Genomic DNA, 25,526 nt, shown 5'->3' with positions numbered 1-25,526 from the left:
TGCCTTCATATAAAAGCATATGAACGCAGGTTCGACACATTGAAGTAGCGTACGACTCATAAAATATGTTTTAGCTATTGTTGTTTGCTGTTGCAGTGTTCTAGGTTCTGGATTGGGTTCTGGTTACTATTATTGTATTCTAGTTACAGCATTCAAAAAAGTGATTGTTTGATTCAGTTTTGGTTGGTACAAAGGAGATTGGTTGATGCAGATATATTTGATGTTTGGTTGATGTTATTGATGGATCTATTCTGAAAATTTATGAAATGTGGTCCCTGGAAGAAAAGAGAAGGTTGTAGCCTTCTGTAGGTCAGCGCCTATGTACTAGTAAACACATCAGCTAGTACAAGAGCTAAGGGGGTTGTAGCTCCCTTCCAGGAAAAGCTGGAGAAGGAGAGAAGGTTGTAGCCTTCTGCAGGTAGAAACCTGTGTACTGGTATAAGGCTGCACCAGTACAAAATTTGTAAAAATAAGTTTCTTATTAAAGAAAGATAGAGACAATTGCAGCACGTGGTTTTCACACATTGGGTTTCCACCTTATATCTTGTGTTCATGTGTGTGATTGCGTGTTCTGTTTACTGCATCTGATTACTGGTTATATGGTTTTGATACACAGATTAAAGATCAACTAACTAAATTATAAGTTCGCAAGGTATACGCTGGTTGCTCTAAATACAGTGGCGTATACACGCAAGTTTCATTAATGGAAGTAGCATATATAAATCTATTTATGGAAATGAAATATTGTTAAATTGCTAATACTGATTCACCCCCCCTCTCAGTATTATTTCCAACAATCTAATCAATTGTATTCACTAACCTTTAGGAACACATAACTTTTCCATCCTGTAGAGTAACCCATTCTGGAGATGGTAGTCAATTGTGTTATCACCGTTCTCCACATGACTCATGTTAGGTCCCTATAATACTAGTGTAGCCCTTATATTGTTATTTTTGTAACCCATAGAATCCCACTATTCTCATTGTTGTTCCCTTACATTATTGTTGTTATGTAGGCCCTAATTATATTTTGACACTTTAGGCTGCTATATATACCAAGTAGGTCGTGTCATTTGAATCAACCAAGAATTGTTCATTTATGTAATCTAAAAGGAGGTTTTCTTCCTTGGAGTGGATTATTATCAAGTCTTTGATCTATCTTTTCTTATGTTTATATGTTATTTTTATCTGAATACATAAACTTTGGTGTCGAAGCTCTTGATCCTAGGGGTTTTATTGCTTCAAATGGGCCATCATGAAATTTTCGTTAACATTTTTTCCCTAAAACTTAAGACCGTGGAATTTTTCCCACATAGAGGAGAAATATTTATGAGCATCTAGTTAAAATTTAAGACCTTGTTTCCCTATATTTTTGAAGATATGGTTCAAGGATTTTAGGGTTTCTATGTGCTCCAAAATTCAATCTCAAACAGGTGTCCTAGGGAAAATAATCATAACTTTATCTTAGAGAATCATATTTAAATTCCATTAAAATTGATTGAAATTACATAGACTGTATCTTTCTGGGTATGAGTTTCAGGGCCGAAGGTTAAAACAATGACATGTGGTATTCCATGCAAGTTCACTCTACTAAACTAGTCCATAATTAGGTCATCGTGGGAGATTTGGCATAACTTTATCTTGAAGAATCCAATCTCGTTATAGCTTGTGGGGTTGGAAATTAGAAAATGATAGCTACCCTAGGATGAAATTCCGTACCTTGGGAGCCCAAAATCATAGAGATACAATAGTTTCAAGGTCGGCTAGAATAACAAGCTCAAAATAAACCTCTTAAAAACAAAAGAAGGTGTGTATTTTTAAAATTGCATAACTTTTGTTTGAAGAAATCAGTTTGAAGTGATTCAAAGGGCATACAAAAGCATATATATCATTATTTGGTTCTAAATTGACTTTCAAACAAAAAATTGATACACTCGTAAGCCCACAGAAAGCTCTACTATGATGCATGAATAAGAATAATAAATGCAACATGATATATCAAAATTATAGGAACAAGTGCAACAATTTTCGATCTCACAAAGAGGAACCAAAAATTAATTAGAAGCAATGATGAATGGTTTAGAAACAAAAATAAAGGGGACATGGAACATTTGAAGGAAGGTTTGACAAAGTTGTTGCAAGAAATTCTTCCTACTAGTGATAAGGTATTCCACAAAAGTCATGGTGAGAAAAAAATGAATGTGAATCATGATTTTGGAGACTCCAAATTTGGGTGTGAAACCCACCACATTCCAAATATCGATATGAGGAAATTTGATGGCAAGGATCTGGTACCATGGATACTACATATGGAGAAATTATTTGATGTACATGATGTGCAACACACACAAAATGTATGCATTGCATCTTTATATTTAGAACCTAATCAATTTGTGTGGTATCGATAACTTTGTTCTCGTAAATCTCTTGTCACTTAGAAATAATTATAAAGGAGTTGATAGAACATTATGACGATACAAAGAGAAATTCCTTCTTTATCTAGTTGATAAATACAAGGGATTCAGTGTTGGAGCACATTAAGAACTTCCAAAGAATGAATATCAAGGTAACTGATATTCCAAAGGAGCATTTGATTAATGCCTTCATAGGTAATTTAAATGATAACATCCAACATGAGGTTTTCCTTTGGGAAACTAAGTCATTAGAGAATTCCATCAGGGTGGAAATAAATGTTGAAATAAAAAATTATGACAATAAGGAGGTCTAGCACTCACAACTATAAAGATGGAAATGTTGCCTCTTAGCCTCCCACAACCTACAAGGTTGAAACCACAACAACTGGAGGAAAAAAAAGCTAAAGGGATTGCTTACAATTGTGATAGAAAATACACTAAATGTCATAAGTGTGTTGAGAATAAACTATTTTACATATATTGTGAAGAGGAGGAAGAAAAGGAACAAGAAACATCAACAGAAGAATATTTACGCTAGGAACCAACCCCAGGGGTTGAAAAAGAAGAAATAAATTTTACCATATCTTGTAATGCATTGGTGGGGATTACCACTCCTCAAACTCTCAAGATAGAAAGATATATCAAGAAGAAAAAGGTGATAATATTGATTGACTCGAGTAGTAACCATATTTATTCATTGTAAGATAGCCAAGGATTTGAATTTCTTTCTATATCCGGTACCGAGGTGTCAAGTGATGGTTGCATGTAGAGGAACTATAAATTGCTCAGGAAAGTTCCATAATATCAATCTAACCATGGGGGAATATGTATTGAATAATTGAATGCTTTCTATTCTAATGGGTGGTGTTAAGATTGTATTAAGATTCCAACGGTTACAATCTTTGGGGATGATAGCTTTTAATTTTCAGGAACTTTTCCTAAATTTTTGTGGGAAGGAAAGGAAATTGAATTAAGGGGTATCAAAGGGAAACCTAGGAATATTATCAACTCTAATGGCATGGAAAATCTTTTGAAGAAGGAACAACGAGGGATAATTGAACAATTAAGCTCACTATATGTTCAAACATCTAAGTCATCCATTTCTCCAGATCTCCAAAGACTCCTTGATAATCATTCCAAGGTATTTGAGACTCCTAAAGGTCTCCCACCTATTCACAATCATGATCATGCTATTCACTTGATTCCAATAATCTTTCCTCCAAACATCAAACCTTAATATATCCCTATGCCTAAAAGAGTGAAATTGAACATATGGTTGCAAAAATGTTAGAGGAATGTATAATTCAACCTAGCCAAAGTTATTTCTATTCTCTAGTAGTATTGGTGCGCGACAAGGATGAATCGTGGTGTATGTGTCCAGATTATAGAGAGCTCAACAAGCTCATTATTAAAGATAAATTTCCTAGTCTTTTCTTTTCTTTGCTATTTTTTTCTTTTTTTTGTTGACTAGCGGAATCAGCAACGGCGGTGGTATCGTACTCGCGTTACACAAGGTTGAATCCCACTAGATGCCACTATAACCTCTAGGAATAACCACCCAACCCACAAGAATAGCCCTCAGGTAAGACAAGGCTTGAACTCATGACCTGCACAGCGGCACGGACGACTTAACAGATCGTCCGCTGGCCACAAGACCAAACCTCTGTGGGAAACTTTCCTAGTCTTTTCATCAATGAATTATTGGATGAGTTACATGGAGAAATTTACTTCACCAAGTTGGATCTTCATTTAGGATATCATCAAATTATAATGAAGATAGAAGATATTCTGAAAACAACATTCACAACTCCTGAAGGGCATTATGAATTTTTGTTCATGTAATTCACCTCCACATTTCAAGGTTTGATGAATTCCACTTTCAAACCCTTCCTTAGAAATTTTTTGTTAATGATATACTAATCTGCAACAAGTCTTGGAAAGATCAACTCAACATGTTGAAAAGGGGCTCAAACTATGGGAGGAGAAACAATTGTATGAAAAACCCTCCAAACGTTTCTTTGGGGTACAAGAGATGGAATATGTGGATCATATTGTATCTCATGAGGGTGTTAAGGTAGACCCTAAAAAAATGAAACCCATCAAGGAATGGAAAATCCCCACATGTTCTTGCTTCAATCCATGGGCTGGAACCCTTTTAAATCTTAATTTCTTGCTTCAATTTTGACTATTTGGCAATGTCGTTATGTAAATTATGATTCTAGAAAATTACAAGTTCTTGGCAGTGGTCTAGAGGCTAGCCTAGGAAAGTTTCTTAGATCTTGAGACCGATGGAACTGAACTAGGGAAATTAGGTAATAACTGGATGGAAGCAAGCCTATGTGTGTAGTTGGAGGACTATAACCATGCTCTTGCCTTGTTCTGCATGTGGTTGGGGTGTTAGGCTAGTGAAAAAGGATTCCAACTCAGGGATTGGTCACCTGGGGTGGTTTTTTAGGTCTTGAGTGATTTGTAGTCCCTATAGGATGTCAGTAAGTGTTTGGTTTATAGGCCCCACTTCCTTAACTCGAACATTGGAGGTTGGGTCATGTCATAGTAGCACTCAACTTCACATTTACTTGGAGATCTTGTACAAGCGATTAAATGTGGGGAGGGGTGCTTACAGATTGGTATCAAAACTTCCAGGTTCAAAAACTTGGACTAGATGGGCAGGATGTGATTATTTTGCATGCATGTCAGTCATATGCATGCATTGCAGTGGCTATGGTTTGTCATGTATAAAGTTGGTGTTATAGTTTCAGTTATCATGCATGATGTGGATATGTTTATGTGTTGGTATCATGATGTGTATATGCATGTATATCGTGCTAAGTTTTAATTATTTCTGCAGACGAGATTTCCTCCCTTGAACTTCATTGAGGTATGACTTGATTATGTTTCTATTTGGTTTATCTAACATGGTATGTTTGCAGGAAGAAGAAGATCATAGATGACAAGAAAAATGGTGGATTATATTTCATGTGACTCTCCTTATAGATCAGCTAAGCAGCAAGGAGATGAGTACTCTCATAACATAGAAGATACACTGAGAAGTATGAAGGCATAAATATGAAGTTGCAAGGAAGATAATGCTAGGATAATTCAGCCATAGGAAAGACTTGCCAGAGCTCAGGAAAAACAGGTTGAGGTCAATGTAGTAATCCTTCAGATTTTATCAGATTTGCATAGACACTGACAACCATGGATCAGTGAAGGACAGGAGGAAGGGACTAATGGGTCATATGGTAGAAGGTCTCTATTAGGGTATAGGTTGGACAAGGATGACATGTTCAGATGTGGTAGATGGATGGATACTGATGAGCCTCATAAATGGGTAATTATATGGTATCATTTTACCTCCTAACCTAGTCAAATCAACCATTCTCTTAGCTTATTGTATGATTTTCTGATTATATTTATGCTTATAGGGTGAGTTGAGTTAGTTATTATGCCATGTGATCTAACATGTATTTATTGCAGATTATTGATGGATTTCGAGTTCAAAGTCAAGGATATAGTGGTCAAACTACAGCAATAACTCGAAGTAGATAGAGGAGAGGACTTATAGGAGGGAATCCCCCTCATTTATTGCTCCTCACTTCAAATTCCCTTCATTCAGCTCGGAGTACAAGAAGTCGAACCATGCACTAGAAGGCAGCCGAGCAAGTGGAAGATGATTGATAGTTATCTCGAGTTTTGGGAGCCAAGCCTCCCTGATTTTAAGGAAGCTGTTGGTAGCTTCAGATGTATAAGTAGAGAGGCCTAGGGCCTCACTAGGGTTGACCATTTTTTTCTTGTGTAAACTCTGCTCAAATTTCGAGCTTACTATTTTATGACAGTTTTATGTAATCTCCATATTTTTTGATAATGAAGATGGAATCCTTTTTGAACTAGCACTGAGTTACCTCAGAGGGCTGAAGCTCTTGGGTTAGGGCCCAATCCAAGTAGCTAAGCTTCTCTTTACTTGTATTTGTATGCTATACTTCAGTTTGTAGATTAGTTTGTTGTTAGAAGTATTTCTCTTATGGTTAAGAATAGGTTACTTTTGATGATTTAGTAGCTTGCTTCCATTTTTTATTTTTGTAGTAGGTTAAGAAGTGATCACAGAAGATTCAAAAGGCTAGAAAAATTTCCTTGGCCTCTCTTCCTCCCTATGGGACCATGATTTGAGGCAAAGACTCTCTTGCTACCCCAAAAACACATATTTTCATCATTCCTAGGACTTCTAGTGTTTGCAGCTCTCTAGTAGATTCATAGTCCAGTTTTGCTTTGCTTTAGACCTTCTTTATCATGTTCACTTCTTGATTTTCAATAGTCCTTTTGCATGCTTTCCTTTCTTATAGCATTTCCCAGCATTTCCTTCTATACATCATAGTTTAGGCCATTTTAATGCAAAACTCTGTTTTTCCTAAGATGCACTCATTTCATTGGTTGCTTGATTTTCTTGGTTGACTGTTAGTTTCTATGTAGTAGATCTCTTCCAGCAGTAGGCCAGCTTACCAACAATCACACCCTCAATCTGATCCATGCCCTATAGGTCTCCCAAACCTCACCTCAATTCTGCCCTAGTTTCCTTCATTTTTCATAGAACTTCTTCCTCTCTCCTTGAGTAAACCCAATCATCTTTCTCTCTCCTGGTGATTCAAGGTAGACCTTAGGCACCCTAACACCTCATTACAACCTTCATCCACCTTTTCCATCCACTCTCACACTCTCAAAACAGTGAAAATTGCTCTCGGCCTCCTCCTATAGGCCTCCTGTAGTTTCCCTGTTTTCCTCCTGTAGTTTTCCTATGTCCTCCTGTAGTTTTTTTGTAGGCTTTCTTTTGAATGCCGAGTGTGGGAAAAGCCTCCAGAAGGCCACCTAATACCTCCTAGGACCCACCCACACCAACCTACATCCTCCCAAGCTCCAAAACTTCCCTCTAACGCCACCTGTTCGCTGCCACACTCACACAGAATAAATTATATGCATGTTAAATTCACATAAAAACACATAAAAATCAAAAAATATGTTTTTTGCTTATTTACTTCTAGAAATAGCATGGTTAGATGTTGTTTACTTCCTTGAGTAGGTAATGGTATTTCTTTCATGGTTTTCATAGTGTTTTTGGCAAAAGTAGAATTAGCTTGTTAAGTAGGGTTTACTAGGTTTTGCTTTACATTCCAGTCTTTCTCCTTTCTGCAGTTAGAATAGCATTTGTAGAGTAATCTTTCTTTCCTTTCATCACACATAGAGCTTCTTTTGAAATCTATAGAATTTGGCTTGAGCTCGTGCAGTGACAACCTACAGTGAAAACTAGTACTTGTGCATATAGCACTGACGCTTCCAAGTTTGTTACGAACTACCAGGTTGATAAAAGTAAAGTTGGTAGCCCAGGAGTTGTAGCATTCTTGTTGCAATACTGGCACTCACCACTTTTTGGTGCTGTTTTCGGGGAAGTGTCAGAGTATTCTGTGATTACTACTTTCTTCTATTTCCTATTGTAACATTCTGCTAATAGTTTACTTCGGCAAAAGTAGACTAGTCATTCCTTTTCTTTCAGCTCTGCATTTCCTTGCTTTCCTTTTCAATTCTGCAAATTTCCATTCAACAAGTTCATTTCAGCTAGTTGCAATTTGTTTTTTTCAATCACAATTTCAGTTTCTGCAGGTACTTTCAATGTGGGGAAAAAGAAACAAAAAACCAACCAAAAATATTTCCTTTCATGCCTCGTAGGAGTAGAGATAACTTAGGAAAATTTTTGCCCAACACCCCCACTACTTCACACAGCCAACCTTCTCTCTTCTTCGGTGGCTGCAATCAAGAAGAACCCTTAGGTGAACATCTAGACATATTTGAAGAACCTATAGGGGAAAAGGAATAAGAAAACATTCCTCTGGAGCCAATGGGTGAAAACAAAAATGCTAGGGGAATTGGAGAGAGAATAGAGGGTAACTTCCCCATTCGAGAGACCAATGGGGACACCAAAATGAAGAATATAATTCCTTCAGCCCTACCTCACTTCCATGGTCTGACTACAGAAGATCCTGAAACCTTCTTGTTCGAGTTTGTTGTCATCTGTCGAACTTATGACTATGCATAAGACGAGCAAAAGTTGAAATTGTTCCCTTCTACTCTCAAGGATGCAGCACTGCGTTGGTTCATGGGATTATTGGGCAATTGCATCACAACTTGGCTCAGATGCAGCAGGCCTTCAACAACAAGTATCGAGACTATTGTAGGTCAAAAGATACTAAAGAAAAATCTTTTGAATGACCATAGGAAGTGATGAGTCCCTAGATGACTATGATGAGAGGTTCCAACTCAGTTACAAAAGGGCCAGGTGTACACTTGACCCTGAGTCTCTGAAGTTGGTCCTGGTCAGGGGAATTTTGGAAGACCTTTTAAACACCCTCCATCTACTGGCCAGGGGAGACATCTACCAACTATCCTATGAGGACATAAAGACTATTTTTAGAAACCCTTCTAGAGCAGCCAGAAAGAAAGGTAGGGGGATTCAACCCATAGCCAATAGCTCTTCTTCCAATTCATCCATTAAAGGTGAAATTGGAAACATGCTGGAAGACTTCGAGAGTGAGATGCTGCAGACTCTTGCCAAGCAAATGGATACCTTGCATATCAAAAGAAAACAAAAGGAAGCAGAGAGGGCTTTGGCTATTTTTTGCCCTAGATGAACTAGGAGACATCCTAGGAATGAATGCCCATTGAACTCTATAAAGGTTTGTTTAGTCTGTGAAGAAGATCATTCTACAAATAAGTGCCCTTCCTTGCCCAGACTTAAAGCTGTATACCAAGGGGCCGCAGGAGTCACTGAACAAATCTATTACATAAACCAAAGGAGGCCGCATGGAACTAGACCATACTAGCAGGGGATGCAAGGGAAATCTCAGGCATACTACAACCCCAACCAAGTCACCTCCATACCTTCTTGGGGCCCCCCTGCTCATCCTTCCTAGTCCACACCTCCTCCTTGGTCCTTCACATCTCAATATCATGCCCAACCAGCCACCTATTCATTTCAATCCTATGCTCAGCCGCAACCTCAGTGGAATGCATCTCATCAGGGTGGAGGCCCCAATACAACTCTCTTCCCACTCTTCTGCCTCCACCACCTGCCCAACCACAACCATTACCTTCTGCTCCACCAAGGCAACCCCAAATGCCTGCCCAGCCAAATCCAAACCCGAACAATAGACAAGCTCAGCAAGTGTATAGTGGGGAACCATCATGCCCAACTTATGCTGTGGAGATTCAAGAAATTAACTTGTGATCTGGGAAAGTTATCCCAGATAGCCAGCCTCCACCCAGGGAGGTTGAGGAAGATAAAGAGGAAAGCGAACCTAAAGCAAATCCACCCTTTCCTGAGAGACTATCCATGACAATCCGGCCTACCCCTGAAGAGACTGAACTCCTGGGAGAATTGAAGCATTTATGTGTGAATATACCACTTCTCCAAGCCATAAAAGATGTGTCTATCTACAATAGGTTGATCAAAGAGAATTTCTTTAGGTGTCCAAGAAGGCGCAAGAGAGATGCCCCAACCATCAATGTCATAGGACAATTGTCGGACCAGATGTTTGGGCAGATAATCTGTCCAAAATATCTGGACCCTAGAAGCCTAGTAGTTGATGTCCACATCAATGGCACAATGGTCCCACATACCTTGATTGATCTAGGAGCTGCCATTAATGTGATGACAAAAGACACAATGCTCAAACTTAACCTCCAAGGCTCCTTGAGGAAGACCATGATAGTTCTGCAGCTACGAAACCACTCCACAGTGACCCCTAAGGGGATTATGGAAGATGTGATGGTATCCATTGATTCTTGGGAGTACCCTGCAGATTTCTTAGTTCTCCAGCCAAAGGCAAAGCTCACTGGGTATCCTCTCATTCTGGGAAGACCCTGGTTGGCTACAACTGATGCCTACATCAGCTGTCGAGCTAGGAACATGACCATAAAGAACAGGCACATGTCCAAGCAGTTAATCCTATATCCTCCTGCCCAACCCTTGCTAGAACATGATCTACCTCTCTGGTTGGAGGAGGAGGATGAGGATGAAGTTTATTATGCACCACTTTGTACATTAGAAATCACCATGGGGGGAAAACCGCAAGATGAGGATGATATGATTGAAAATTTGATTTAGAATCCACCTCCCAGTGTATCACCATTAGAAGACATAGTAAGAGAAACCCAAAATAACCCCTCAATTGATCTCTGTGTGCCTAACCCCACTTCTCTCCATGTTAAAAATATAGAGGTTGGCCCAAAAAGAACATTGAAAATCAATCCATCCCTATCTAATTCCCAAGAGGAGTTATGCAGCATACTGAGAAAACATATAGATGCCTTCGCCTGGAGTTATAAGGAGATGAAGGGAGTGCACCCTTCAGTATGTACTCATCATATATACATCAAGGAAGATTGCAAGCTAGTCAGGTAGCCTCAAAGGAGGATGAACCCAGCACTTAAAGATATTATTAAGGAAGAACTACAAAAATTGCTTGATGCAAGATTCATCTATCCCATCTCTAACAGTGAATGGGTCTCTCCTTTGGTGCTAGTGCCAAAGAAAAATGGCAAGTGGAGAATCTGTGTCGACTATCAGGAATTGAACAAAGCCACTAAAAGGGATCATTTTCCTTTACCTTTCATAGATCAAGTGTTAGATAGTCTGGCAAGGAAAAAGTTTTTCTCCTTCCTAGATGGGTTTAGCGGGTACAATCAAATTCAAATCAGCCCAGAAGACCAAGATAAGACCACTTTCACTTGTCCTTGGGGTACCTTTGAATATCGAGTCCTTCCTTTTGGTTTTTACAACGCTCCAACCACTTTCCAAAGAGTGGTATTGAGTATATTTTTTAAACTGGTTCATGATGAAGTAGAAATATACATGGATGATTTTACTCCTTATGGCTCTGACTTTCAGGAAGCTTTATATAACCTAGGAAATGTTCTAGATAAGTGTATTGAGATGAACCTGTCCCTCAGTCCAGAAAAATGTGAATTTTTCATGGCTGAAGGGACTGTGCTAGGTCATGCAATATCTCAACAAGGACTGCAAGTGGACCCCAACAAAATTTCCATCATCCAAAGGGTCCCACATCCTCAAAAGGTGAGAGATGTCAGAACCTTCCTAGGCTTAGCTAGATATTATAGGAGATTCATTAAAGACTTCAGCAAGTTAGCCTCTCCTTTGTTTCACCTCCTAGGCAAAGATGTTGAGTTCATATGGTTGGAAAACTGTCAAGAAGCCCTAGATACCTTGAGGAGCAAGCTAGTGATTTCCCCAATTCTCAGAGGCCCAAACTGGGCCCTACCCTTTCACATTCACACAGATGCCTAAAAAAAAGAAATAGGAGTAGCCTTAGGAAAAATTGATGAAAATTTACCTTATGCCATATACTTTATAAGCAAAAACTTGTCAAAGGCAGAGTTAAACTATATAGTGACCGAGAAGGAACTCCTAGCTGTCATGCAATCCTTAAACAAATTTAGACATTATATCACAGGCTATCAAACCTTTATGCACACTGATCATGCTGTAATTAGATGTTTATTGAATAAACCAGATGTAAATGCTCGCATTATTAGATGGTTTCTTTTACTACAGCAGTTTGATCTGACCATTATTGATAAGCCTGGTAAAGAGAATGTTGTTGCTGACTTTTTTTCTAGAGTAAATTTGCCTGCAAGTGAAGAAGGAATGGTGGATGACCAAATGCCAAATTAACACTTATTTTTTATATTAGTACTCTTTCCATGGTTTTCTGATATAGCAAACTACTTGGTTTCAACACAGTTCCCACCACACCTATCCTCAAAAGAGAAGAGCAAGATAGTAAGTAAAAGCACCCCTTTCACCTGGATTGGAGGCAATCTCTTCAAACTTGGCCCAGATCAATCTTGAGAAGATGTGTCAGGGAGGAGGAAGTCTTTGACATCCTCCTGACATGTCATGACAAGCCTTGTGGAGGTCATTTTGCAGCAAAAAGAACCGCCTTCAAGATATTGCAAGCAGGCTACTACTAGCTCACTCTTCATCAGGATGTGAGGAGATACATGAGCCAGTGTGATCAGTGTCAGAGGATGGGGAAACCCAATCCAAGGGATGAAATGCCCATGCAACCTCAAGTGACCTTTGAGCCATTTGAGAAGTGGGGCATGGACTTTGTGGGGCCTATCAACCCTCCTTCAAAGCAGAAGCAGTACATCATTGTGTGCACCAACTACTTAACAAAGTGAGCAGAAACAAAAGCAATCAAAGAAACGACAGAGGAAAAAGTAGCTGAGTTTCTGAGGGAAAACATATTCTACAAGTTTGGGTATTCGAGAGAGTTGGTCACAGACCAAGGCAGTCAGTTCACTTCCAACCTGATTGAAGACCTGCTCACACATCATAAGATCAAGCACAGGACTTCCACCCCTTACCATCCACAAGCCAATGTGCAAGTGGAGGTCACTAATATAGCATTGGAAGGGATCCTAACCAAGGTAGTGAGCAGTAGTAGAAAATATTGGGCGAACAGATTAGTTGAGGCCACTTGGGCCTACAACACAACATGGAAGACCACCACCGGGTTCACACCCTATAAACTAGTCTACCGGAAGAAGGCTTTGTTGTCAATAGAGTTTGAATTCAATACCCTAAGGATGGCAGCTCAGCTGGACCTAGACCTCAACCATGCACAAAAGGAGATATTACTTCAGCTCAATGGATTGGATGAATACAGATTGCAAGCCCTTCTCCATACAGAGGTAGTTCAGCTTCAGAGAAAGATATGGCATGACATAAATATCAGGGAGAAGCAATTCCAAGAGGAAGATTGGGCACTACTCTATGATTCAAGATACAAGTATTTCAAAGGCAAGTTGAGGACAAGATGGTTGGGACCCTACACTGTGGAGAAATGCAATGACAATGGTTCAATTCTGATTAGAACCATTGATGATGAATCCATCCCCATGCTTGTCAATGGACATCAGTTGAAATTCTACAAGAAACCCCTCTCCAAGCGAGAGTTTATTGAAGATTTGAATAAAACAGTGATGGTAGTGGAGCATGTCTTAGCTTCCACTTCACCCACTCACTAAAGAAAAAAGAGAAAAAATAAGGACTCAAGTGAAAACCTCCATGAGGCGCTTGAGTCCCATGATTGGGTTGAAAACCTCTTCTAAGGCGGCCCAGTGACGTCAAAAAAAAGGGAAAAGAATAAGATGCCTGGGTGAAAGCCTCCCTTGGAGGTGCCCAAGGCAGGCAATTAAGGTGAAAACCTCTCTAAGGCACCCTAGTTGTTTTCGAAAAAAAAAAGAGAAAGAAAAATTTATTTTTTATTGCATTGCAGGTTTGCAGGAGGACTACAGGGAGCAGAAGAAGGTGCCAAGGGGACCCTGACATTCATACCAGCATCCATCTCATCTTCTCCACACCTTCCTCCATCATTTTTGCATCTCTTTCACCCCACTGTACCTCTTCTTCCAAAACTGTGTTTTCTACAGGAGGCTCTATTTTTTCTACAGGAGGCTCCTGTAGGAATTATAGAGAGCCAAAAGTGTCTACAGGATGTAGTTTGAGGGACAAGAAAAGCTTCATGAGGAACCTATAATCCCTCTTACAATCTTCAAACCTCCTTGCCATCATTTCCAAGCCTGCATCACACTCCAAGCATCATTATTATTATTATTTTCTTTTCCTTTCCAAGAAAAAACATAGAAAAACAGTTTTTCAGATTTGAAAAAAAGAACAAAAATAAAAGGAGGAAAAGGCACCATTAACCTTACTTGTAGCTTACCTACTATCACTCCATCATTCATCTCCACCTCTAGCATCATTCCCGAGATCCAAGCGTAGGGAAATAGATGAAGTTTCAAGGGGAGAAGTAGCTACAGGGGCTCCTGTAGGAATTCTTGTAGCAGCTGATCCCATAGAAGTCCAGCACCAGAAGCAAGGGACAGCACATCTGAAGGTTGAAAAGGCACATACAGATCAGCTCTAGCAAAATAAGAACCTACAAAAACACTCAACAACACATCAGAAATCAGAGACAGCATGCATGAAGGAAAATGAAGGCATGCAGCAAAGAAAGCCACAACACCTCACAGTCGATGGCAGCAAATACACTTGGATTATAGGTAAGTAGCTAAGTCACTCCTCTATTTGCATTTCTGTAATTAGGAATCATATGAAGGCAACGAGATGGTTGAAATAAAAAGAGGGAAAGGTGGCCATTTAACTTGGCCACCTTCATTTAGTTGACTCCACTTAACTGAGATATCACCCACACGTGCGCACAATCAACTCAATCAAAAGATGCGAAGGACAGGTAGTGGGAGGAAGAGTTAACTCTGATGCAGTAATGAGGGGATGATTACAAGGGGGCTCATGATGACAAAGTAGATGGGGACCAACGGTCCTAATCTGGGCAATGTACACATTGCCATCTCAGCACTCATAACCGAAAACAACCATGATAGGTAATGAGCACTCCTCCCCGCGCATTCTCACAACTTTTTCTTCAGTTTCTCCTCGTAACTCAGCCACACAACAATATTGTTATGCCCCCATAGCCTCGTATGCACCATCCTTCATCGATTTCCTCCATATTTTTTCTCTCAACATCTTCTACAAGAGCCCTACAGGTTTTCTACAGGAGCACCTACAAGAAATCTACAGGAGGGACAATGTGCTTCTATAGGACAGGCAGTGAGTCATTTTGAAGGGAGGAAACGTGATTTTTGGCACGAATTTCAGTTTGAAGAAGTAGGGTTCATGAATTCCCTCTGTTGAATATAAAAATGTGAAATAGTTGGTCTCAAATTGAAGATAAAATGAGTCTTTAAGAGGGTAGAAATACATTAAAAAAAATCTGTTTTTTTTTTTTTTAATCTGTTTTTAAAAAAAACACAGTCCCCTCTGTTTTCCTATTTCACTCAAAATTCTTTGTCTCCACCTCCATATTTGGTTTTTCAAAAGAAGTACAAGCCATATGACAGGGGTGTTTATGAGAAAAGAGCCCACTAACTCCACTAGACTCCATGCACATCCTCAAGTGGTGGAAATATTTACAAGGGCAAACTGGATGAATTTCGTTTAGAAGTTTAGAGGGTTTGATGATGAAATTGCCCATGAATTTTCTCTCTCTCTAGTTCCTCACACAAGAAATCATGTTATTGTAACCATTAGAGGCCTCTCCATTGAAATAACCCCTAAATTCATCAGTTGGGTCACTACCCTTCCTCTTGGGCTGCCTTGGAGTAAAGATGAGAAAATAATTGGCCAAGCTGCCAAGAGGAAATTTTTTCAAGATAATGAAACCCCTGTTGAAGACAAAAATGGAATTAGGAGGGCTAGTGTACCATATCCCTGGGATGAGGTTAGCTACCACGTGATCAAAAACATTTCTTGTGAGGAGAGGCACAACATTGTTTATGGATATCATTTCAGAATCCTCCAAGAATTGAGATATGGCATGCATGCCCCAAAACATCAAAAGCTTATTATCCATTACTTTCTCCTTCACTCCCTCATTGACTCCAGCACCAAGGTACAAGAAGGAAATTCACAATAGCTAGCTCACCATGGCCTAATCAAGATCCTAGTAGAAGAAGCTCTCCATACCCTTACATCCCTATAGCATGGGATGTCTTTAGAAATATGACAGCTGAGGATGACATCAAGGCATTAACCTATGATGTCAATCCTGCTGTCAGTGAGGAGGGAGAACAGCAAGGAGGAGAAGATGAAGCCATTGGTGACATAGCAGAGCAAGAGAGGAAGGAGGAAAGAAAAGAAATAGAGGAGGGGAGAGTTGAAGAGACAGAACAGGAGGTAGAAAAAGAGACGGAGCAAGAGGAGGAAAAAGAGACAGAAGAGGGAGAAAAGGAGGGAGAGAGGGAAGAGAAAAGAGAAGAGTCCCCTGAAACTTTGGAAAGAGAAGTAGTAGCTGCCCTCACTGCCCTCAATACACCATTCAAGCAGAAGTAGAAGAGGAAAAGAAAAACCTCCATGTATTTCAGGGCAAGGAAGAGTACCAGAATTAAAACAGACAAACCTCAGCCCTCATCAAAGACTCCCATTAACATTGAAGATTCACCAATAGCTAGAGGTGAAAGAGGAAGTGCAAGAGCTACAAGAACCTGACCCCCAACCTAATCTTCACTCCTATTATAGACTACTTGAGGGAGGCAAGATAATCCCATAGAAATTTGCAATTCCATTGTTTTTCAAATTGGAAAAAGAGAGAGTAAGAACGCATAGGTGGATGCAGATAGCCAAGTCCAAAGGAGTTGAGGATATTGGCCACATGGAAGACAAACACGGGGAAATGGGCAGGGAATTGAGTGCTCTCAGAGACAGAGAAGCCATTACAAGAAGCCACCTTGAGAATGAGAATGAAGTAATAAGGAGGCAGCTATAGGAGAAAGAGACTCATTTGGCATACATGGCTAGCTTATCCATAGAAGCATTACAATGCAAAACACCAGCCAAATCTTATGGCCTCTATATGAAGGATCAATGGCTTCAATTCCAAATAAAAACTTTGGCACAAAGAGGCATAATGCCTTTCCAAGACTACAGGAAGTCCATGGATTTGTGTGACCAAATCACCTCTGAGGACAAAGAAAAGATGGCAGAGTTCTATCTACACAACATGGCCCTCACAGACCTGAATGTGTGGGACCCCAATGTCAAGCTAGGGGATTGCAATTAATGGCCATGGCATCATGGATGAACCATGAAGAATTGAGGGCAGTAGAAATGAAAAGATTGTTAATAAAAGAGTAGAATGAACCATTGATGATAAGAGATGAGCCATCAGATCCTATGGCACTCATCAGCACACACAACATGCTTGCCAATGACCCTCAAATTGCCCCTAAATATCTAGCCAATCAGGAACAAGCCATTGCACACTTTGAAGATATGCTTAGGCTACTTGGGGATCACTGTGTGCATGCATGCATGATAAGATGGAACACCCTACCCCCCAGCTTGCAGATCAGAGAATACCATTCCCCCATGAGGCTGAAGGAGGCACCGAAAAGAGTGCCAATGTACAAGTGCTCCATGCAAAGGCTGAAGGTCAACTAGATTGGCCTCAAACTGAGTCATCCACTCATATTAGGCATGTTGGAAGGCAGAAGAGAAGAAGAAGAGAAGGAGTAGTGGAAGGACATAGACATAAAGGTAGGATTTCATGGAGAACATGAGCAGACCACATCAGAAGCTTGGAATGCTAGGGAGGCCACCAGGGCCATGAAAGAGCAAGAGATTGACTAGGTTGCTCAGAGGATGAGCAACACCTTCACTAGGGGGTGATGATGAGCCTCATAAATGGGTAATTATATGGGCTCATTTTACCTCCTAACCTAGTCAAATCAACCATTCTCTTAGCTTATTGTATGATTTTCTAATTATATTTATGTTTATAGGGTGAGTTGAGTTAGTTATTATGCCATGTGGTCTAACATGTATTTAACGCAGATTATTGATGGATTTCGAGGTCAAAGTCAAGGATCTCTTGGTCAAACTACAAAAATAACTAGAAGTAGATAGAGGAGAGGACTTATAGGAGGGAATCCCCCTCATTTATTGCTCCTCACTTCGAATTCCCCTTCATTCAGTTCAGAGTACAAGTAGCCGAATCATGCACTAGAAGGAAACTCTATCTCAAGTTTTGGGAGCCAGGCCTCCTTGATTCTAAGAAATTTGTTGGTAGCTTCAGATGTATAAGTAGAGAGGCCTAGGGCCTCACTAGGGTCAACCTTTTCTTGCTTGTGTAAACTCTGCTCAAATTTCGAGCTTACTATTTTATGACAGTTTTATGTAATCTTGCTATTTTTTGATAATGAAGATGGAATCCTTTTTGAGCTAGCACTGAGTTACCTCAAAGGGCTAAAGCTCTTGGGTTAGGGCCCAATCCAAGCATCCAAGCTTCTCTTTACTTGTATTTGTATGCTTTACTTCAGTTTTTAGATTAGTTTGTTGTTAGATGTATTTCTCTTATGGTTAAGAATAGGTTGCTTTTGATGATTTAGTAGCTTGCTTCCATTTGTGCTTTTTGTAGTAGGTTAAGCAGTGATCAGAGAAGATTCAAAAGGCTAGAAATAGTTCCTTGGCCTCTCTTCCTCCCTCTGGGACCATGATTTGAGGCAAAGACTCTCTTGCTGCCCCAAAAACACATATTTTCCTCATTCTTAGGACTTCCAGTGTTTGCAGCTCTCTAGTAGGTTGATATTCTAGTTTTGCTTTGCTTTAGATCTTTTTTATCATGCTCACTTCCTGATTTGCAATATTCCGTTTTCATACTTTCCTTTCTTATAGCATTTCCTTCTATACATCATAGTTTAGGCCATTTTAATGAAAAACTCTGTTTTTCCTAGTGCACTCATTTCATTGGTTGCTTGATTTTCTTGGTTGTCTGTCAGTTTCTACGCAGCATATCTCTTCAAGCAGTAGGCCAGATTACCAAAAATCACACCCTCCATCTGATCCATGTCCTATAGGTCTCCCAAACCTCACCTCAATTCTGCCCTAGTTTCCTTCATTTTTCATAGAACTTCTTCCTCTCTCCTTGAGCAAACCCAATCATCTTTCTCTCTCCTGGTGATTCAAGGTAGACCTTAGGCACCCTAACACCTCATTCCAACTTTCATCCACCTTTTCCACCCACTATCACACTCTCAAAATAGTGAAAATTGCTCTCGGCCTCCTCTTGTAGGCCTCTTGTAGTTTACTTGTTTTCATCCTGTAGTTTTCTTGTGTCCTCCTGTAGTTTTTCCTGTAGGCTTTCTTTTGAAGGTTGAGTATGGGAAAAGCCTCCAGAAGGCCACGTAAGACCTCCTAGGACCCATTCACACCATCCTACATCCTCCCAAGCTCCAAAACCACCCTCTAACACCACCTGTTCGCTGCCACACTCACACGCAATAAATTAGATGGATGTTAAATTCACATAAAAACACATAAAAATCCAAAAATATGTTTTTTGCTTATTTACTTCTAGAAATAGCATGGTTAGATGTTGTTTACTTCCTTGAGTAGGTAATGGCATTTCTTTCATGGTTTTCATAGTGTTTTTGGAAAAGTAGAATTAGCTTGTTAATTAAGGTTTACTAGGTAGCTTTATTTTTTTTAATTACTCTTAATGAGGAGTTAGAATAGCATATGTAGAGTAATCTTTATTTCCTTTCATCACACATAGAGCTTCTTCTGAAATCTATAGAATTTGGCTTGAGCTCCTAGTGATCTCGCACCGGCTGACCAAGTGACAACCTGTAGTGAGAACTAGTACTTGTGCATATAGCATCTACGCTTCCAAGTTTGTTACAAACTACCGGGTTGATAAAAGTAAAGTTGGTAGCCTAGGAGTTGCATAATTCTTTCTACAATACTGGTGCTCACCAGATACGCCTAACAGGAGAGGTAATCGTTATGGGTTCTTTTCTAGTTCTACTTCAAAGGGATATCATGGCCATCGTCACCATCATCCTTATAGGTGGAGTGAGAGGGGGTACTTTCTAGATGAGTTTAAGAATGCCAAGCCTCCTACCATTGATGGAGAGCTGAAGAAACTAGAAGATGCAGAAACATGGTTTCTTGGGATGAAGAATTTCTTCAAATTGCATGACTATAGAGAAAATATGAAAGTCAGGATAGCCATTTTCAATCTCAAAGGGTGTTACACTAAAAAATGTCACCTTGACTACTTACAGTTAGTATGGCTCAAATCAACAGTCATGCTACCCTCTTAGGCAAGTCTTATGCCTCTGTTATCCATCTCAAACTCAAAGAAGAGAGAAAGTCTTGTAAAAACTATGTTTATCTCTGGGGTCGCAGGTTCTCTCTAGCCTTACCTGCGGGGACGCTGACCTTGTTCACAAATATGCGTCCATGGACGCTCTGTATGTTAAGGGACAGGTGCGTCCCTCTGTAAAAGGCAAAATGCGCGAGTTTTATCTTGAAAAAGTTACTTGTGGTTACTTCTAGAACATTCTAGAGGTCGGTTTGATGAAATGGATGCGCCTCCAGTTGGTTCATGTATCTCTATTAAGGGGGAACTTATCCCATCAATAAGGGAGCTATCCCACCCAAAGAGGGGGATGATCCCATTGATAGTGGACCTGAATAACCTCTTTACAGCACTATAAATAAAGGCATTGAGCCAGAAGGAGAAGAGGTTGGAGCTATACATTTTCTTTGGGTAAATGCTGCAGGATTTAGGTCTTCCATTAGAGCCTTTGTGAGGAGAGATTGTCTTCACTTGATTCTACTTGGGAGAGGGTGAGCTTTGTCAAAGTAGAGGAAAACCCTTGATGGACCCTGGGAGGAACTTGCACAACACCAAGGCCAGGTTGTAAGAGTTTCTTTGTTTCGTTATTAATACAAACTGGTTTATTTTTCTCAATAGCTTGTGTTAATGAGTTATTTCATGTGTTCCTTGGTCTGCATGTTGAATATATGTTTTATTATATGAAATGCAAGTGCTTGGTAATTGTTTGATTGTTTGTGGTTGCAGGAATTGACTTGAAGGAGGAGCTCATCTGGATCGTCAAGAACGGACTTCAACAACAGCGTTTTGAATAAGGTAAGCCTAAACACTTGTAGTTTTCATGTTGTAAAAGGTGTATTTAGAGAAAGATCACTCCATTTTGTCTTGTTTGTCATTAGAATGTCTTAGACTTCTAGGAAGGTCAGTCGTGTCCGCACCCTTGACAGATTCCGTGTGACAAATTGGCGACTCCACTGGGGAATCCATTAATGTAAAAGATTTTTCCTTTGAATGAACTTTGCTCTGAGAAAATCATTTTTATTTTCTGGTTTTTGACTGTGAGAATTAGTATTTGGGTGGCTTAGCTTTAGATTTAGTTAGATTTGGTTTTTCTTAACTTTTCCAGAAGGACGCACCCTCTAAGTACTGCACAGTGCGTCTTTGGACGCGCTGTTGCCGTTTGCACAGAGCGGGCCCGCGCCTGTTCTAACGGGTTGCCTGCGTCTTCCTGTAAAAATTTAGGAAAACTCCATTTTTGCTTTAATTGCTTTTAGATTTTGTTTTTTCTTAGTGTTTTCTGCCCAGATCCTTTAGTACCCTGTCAAAGATCTTCACCTAAGCTTGTTCCTGCTCTTAGCTTTCATCAATTGGGTGTTTTGAGTCTCTTTCTTGAGAAATTCTTGATTTGATTTCCTTTGATCATTACTTGGAGGTTTGTCTCAGTCTTTTCACAATTTTGCATCTTTTTGCTTTTGTTTTTGCAAAAAAATTTCCCCCTCATTCGCCGGGGGGGGCTAAATTGTGTATGAGTGTTAATCGCCTTTGAGTGTTTTTATGTTTTGATCTTTGGAACTCTCACCCAATTTTCTCAATTTGCACTTGATTGGTTCTTAGATCACATTAGAATCGTCTTGTGTTTGAGAATTCTTTTGCATAGATCACATTTGCACAATTAGAATTCTCATTTTCAGAATATTAATGAAAAATGTGCATAGATTACATTTGCATACTTTTCAAGTGAATTGTGCATAGATTACAATTGCATAGTTTACATTCTGAAAAAATCAATTGTAGATTTAGATCAGCTTTCTTTGATTTGAATTTACACAGAAATAAAAATAAAAATTGGTTTGGAATTGATTTGCATTAGTTTTTCTTGATGAAATTAGTGCATTAGAGAATTTGTTAAATTTTCTCTTAATGATCAATTTTTTGCATTGTTGGAAGTGAATGGAAACTCTCTCCTTACTCTAGTTAGGATTCATCGAATTGAAAGGATTGCATTATCATATTTGATTGCATTCAGTTGAGTCGGGTCATAACACCATTGGTTTCATCTCCATTTACCCATTTGAGTAATAACAGCCTTAATAACACAGCGCTTAATTAAAATTCATCTAGTAATTTTTACATTTCTAGGGCTCTGAAGCACCAACATAGCTTAGGCTAGGGTCTTGGAGTAGGTGAGTACTTAACTCTCCAAGACTACAAAACCAAACAGATAGTTTATCTTGTGATAGAATCAAATCCAATTGTTACATTTACACTCTGGGAAAGCTCCTCTTAAAGGAGAAGCACGAGCTCGTGTCCGAACCAGTGAGGGGATCATTCCCCCCTCGTTGGGAACGACGCCAGACAGTACATATTACAAACGGTAAACCTCAGATTAACCATTGTCGAGGAGCCAGGGGTCACTTATCGGTAAACCTTGGATTACTATCAAGGAGCCGGTAAGGGGATTGAGCTTGCTACTCTGCCCTTGCGTGCTGTCGGAGTTTAGACTGTTCCCCCAGGTGTACTTGTGGCCGTTGGTAACCTTAGTGACCATAATCTTTAGGATTCTACCCAAGGTGACGGTGGAGGGAAGGTCCCACTGTACCTGGAGCAGACGTCGGTTATACTCACTTGGATTTTCTGGGGGGTTCACTTCACTCGAGACGGTTAAAGTGGAGGAACTTGGTCCAGTCTATTCATTAAGCAGGTTGCCGGGGTAACTGTTCCACCCACCACTTCTGTACTGAATTCGGCGATGTTGGGCTTCATCACCAACTAGTGTTTTCGATCCGGAAGGTTACTGTTTGTGTATGGTTTGACTCCTAGATTTGATAGCGCGTGTTAATTTGTTTGTTTTTACTTTTAGAGACCATGGGTGTGAATTGTGAATTTTAGTTGTTAAGTGTGAATTGTGAATTGTTAATTTTAGTTTTAAATTGTTAATAAAATTCACTGAAGTTGAATATAATGGCAAATGTTCCGGAATTTATCAACCTAGGAACCCCTCCTAATGAGAATCCTAGTACTTTTCCTTACTTTGGAAATGTTGGTCCTCCTTATATGGCTACTTTGTCATTACCTGGATTTACAATAGGTTTACCGATATGGTTATTTTCAACTTCGTTGGCCCAAAATACTCCAATTGTTCCATCTCAACCGGATGCTTCACCTCAACAGAGTTCACCATCTCAACATCACCGACCTTCTGTTGACCCTTTACCTTCTTCGCCTAATTTTTCTTCCTCCATTTCTTCCTCTTCGCTTGGTAAAAGCCTTGATGCTAGTAACCAGGAGGCTAAGAAGAAGAAGAAAGGGAAGAAGAAGAAGAAGAAGAAGAAGCAAAATAAGAAAGAAGTCAACCAACCAACCATGGCTGTAAGTGTTAGTTGTGTTGAGGAAAATTCCGACATGCATCGTAAACCCAAATACCCTTGCAGGCTTTGTAAGGGTGACCACTTCCTTGTCAATTGTCCTGGTATTCCAAAGGTCTTGGAAGTATGGTCAGAAAAATCCCATCAACTTTCCATTGATCCATCAACCAGTGATAGTCAGGTTCCTGGGAAAAGGGGTAAAGTTAGGTTTCCTTGTAAGTTATGCAAAGGGAGTCATCAAACTCACATTTTCCCTCACATGGATGAAGCCTCAACATTGTTGGAAAAACTTGCTGTTCCACAGCAAGAATTTCCAACTGGTTACCGTAAACTTTCTCCCAACTTACCGTCAACTGACGGAGTGATTGATCTCAATTCAAGTACGGTCGATCACACTCTTCCATTGGAGAGTGAAACTCATGTCACTCAGGTTGATGATCAATTAGTTGATCAAGTGGTCAATTCAATTTCACATTCGGTCGATCACACTCTCCCTTTCGAGAGTAAATTTCATACCGCTGATGTTCTTCTTGTTACATCAGATTCTTCTATGCCGGGGGGCATTTCACCTGTTTCTACAGAACCCCCTCCAAGTACTGAGGTATTTTCCTTTGATTGGAATAGACTGACAGAACCTCGTCTTCCTTCCTCCATCCCTTTCCAAATCATTGTCAAGGCTGGTGGTAGGGACATACATCGTACTCAGGTAGATGAAGGTGCTTCTGTTAGTATTTTATCCTCAGCTGTTTGGGAAGCTTTGGGTTCCCCTCAGCTTGCGCCTATTACGCAGAATCTGAAAGCTTTTAACAGAACAATTAGTGAACCTTTAGGGATCCTTCCTAAGTTTTCTATTACCTTGGAAGGTAAAACTGTTTGTGTTGATCTTATGGTAGTTCGAGGTCCCTTGGATTTCAATTTACTCCTTGGGCGAGACTATGTTTATGCAATGAAAGCTGTCGTATCGACACTCTTTCGCGTGATGTCTTTCCCTCACAATGGCAGTATTGTGACTGTAAACCAGCTTTCGTTCCCTAGTTTTTTTTCAACTACCAATAATATGACACCCCTAAATGTTCCTGATTCTAAAGTGGTATCTACCCTGCCACGGGTTAATTATGTGGCAACTGGTCCCATGATTTCAGTTACCGATGTAAGTGAGCCTCTCACTGTTTGCTCATCTTCCTTTGATTTAGCTCCGGTAATTGACATGGAAAACTCTATGGGATTATTTGAACACGATGTTCTTATCCCTTTTGAGTCCCTTGACATGAGTTCCTTCCAGAGAACTATTCTTCCTTCTGATGAAGATCTCTTGGAAGCCATGATCAAGGTGTGTCCATTGACATGATCAGTGTGCGCGAGGATAGTTTTTTCTTGTATCAACCTCGTTAAAAAATGAAACAAGGAGTGCGAGGATAGTTTTTTCTTGTATCAACCTCGTTAAAAAATGAAACAAGGAGTGCGAGGATAGTTTTTTCTTGTATCAACCTCGTTAAAAAATGAAACAAGGAGTGCGAGGATAGTTTTTTCTTGTATCAACCTCGTTAAAAAATGAAACAAGGAGTACGAGGAGAGTTTGTTCCTCTCTCAACCTCGTTAAAAAATGAAATTGGATGTCATGAGGACAGTTCTTTTACTGAGTCAACCTCATTAAAAAATGAATCAGCTAGTTTTTAGGTCATATAGATAGTTAGAAATTAGGATGTAATGAGGAAAGTTCCTTTTACTGTGTCAACCTCGTTAAAAAATGAATCAGTGTGTACGAGGAAAGTTCCTTTTACTGTGTCAACCTCGTTAAAAAATGAATCAGTGTATGAGGATAGTTCTTTTACTGAGTCAACCTCATTAAAAAATGAATCAGGTAGATTTTAGGATATGTAGGTAGACTGTAGAAAGTAGGATTTTGAGGACAATTCCTGTCACTGAGTCAACCTCATTAAAAAATGAATCAGCTTTGAGGACAGTTCCTGTTA

The sequence above is a fragment of the Pinus tabuliformis genome, chromosome 6, assembly GCF_031772625.1.
Source record: "Pinus tabuliformis cultivar Carrire ecotype Pingquan chromosome 6, CPIR1, whole genome shotgun sequence".
Taxonomy (NCBI): Eukaryota; Viridiplantae; Streptophyta; class Pinopsida; order Pinales; family Pinaceae; genus Pinus; species Pinus tabuliformis.
Note: the sequence above shows the minus strand (reverse complement) of the source record.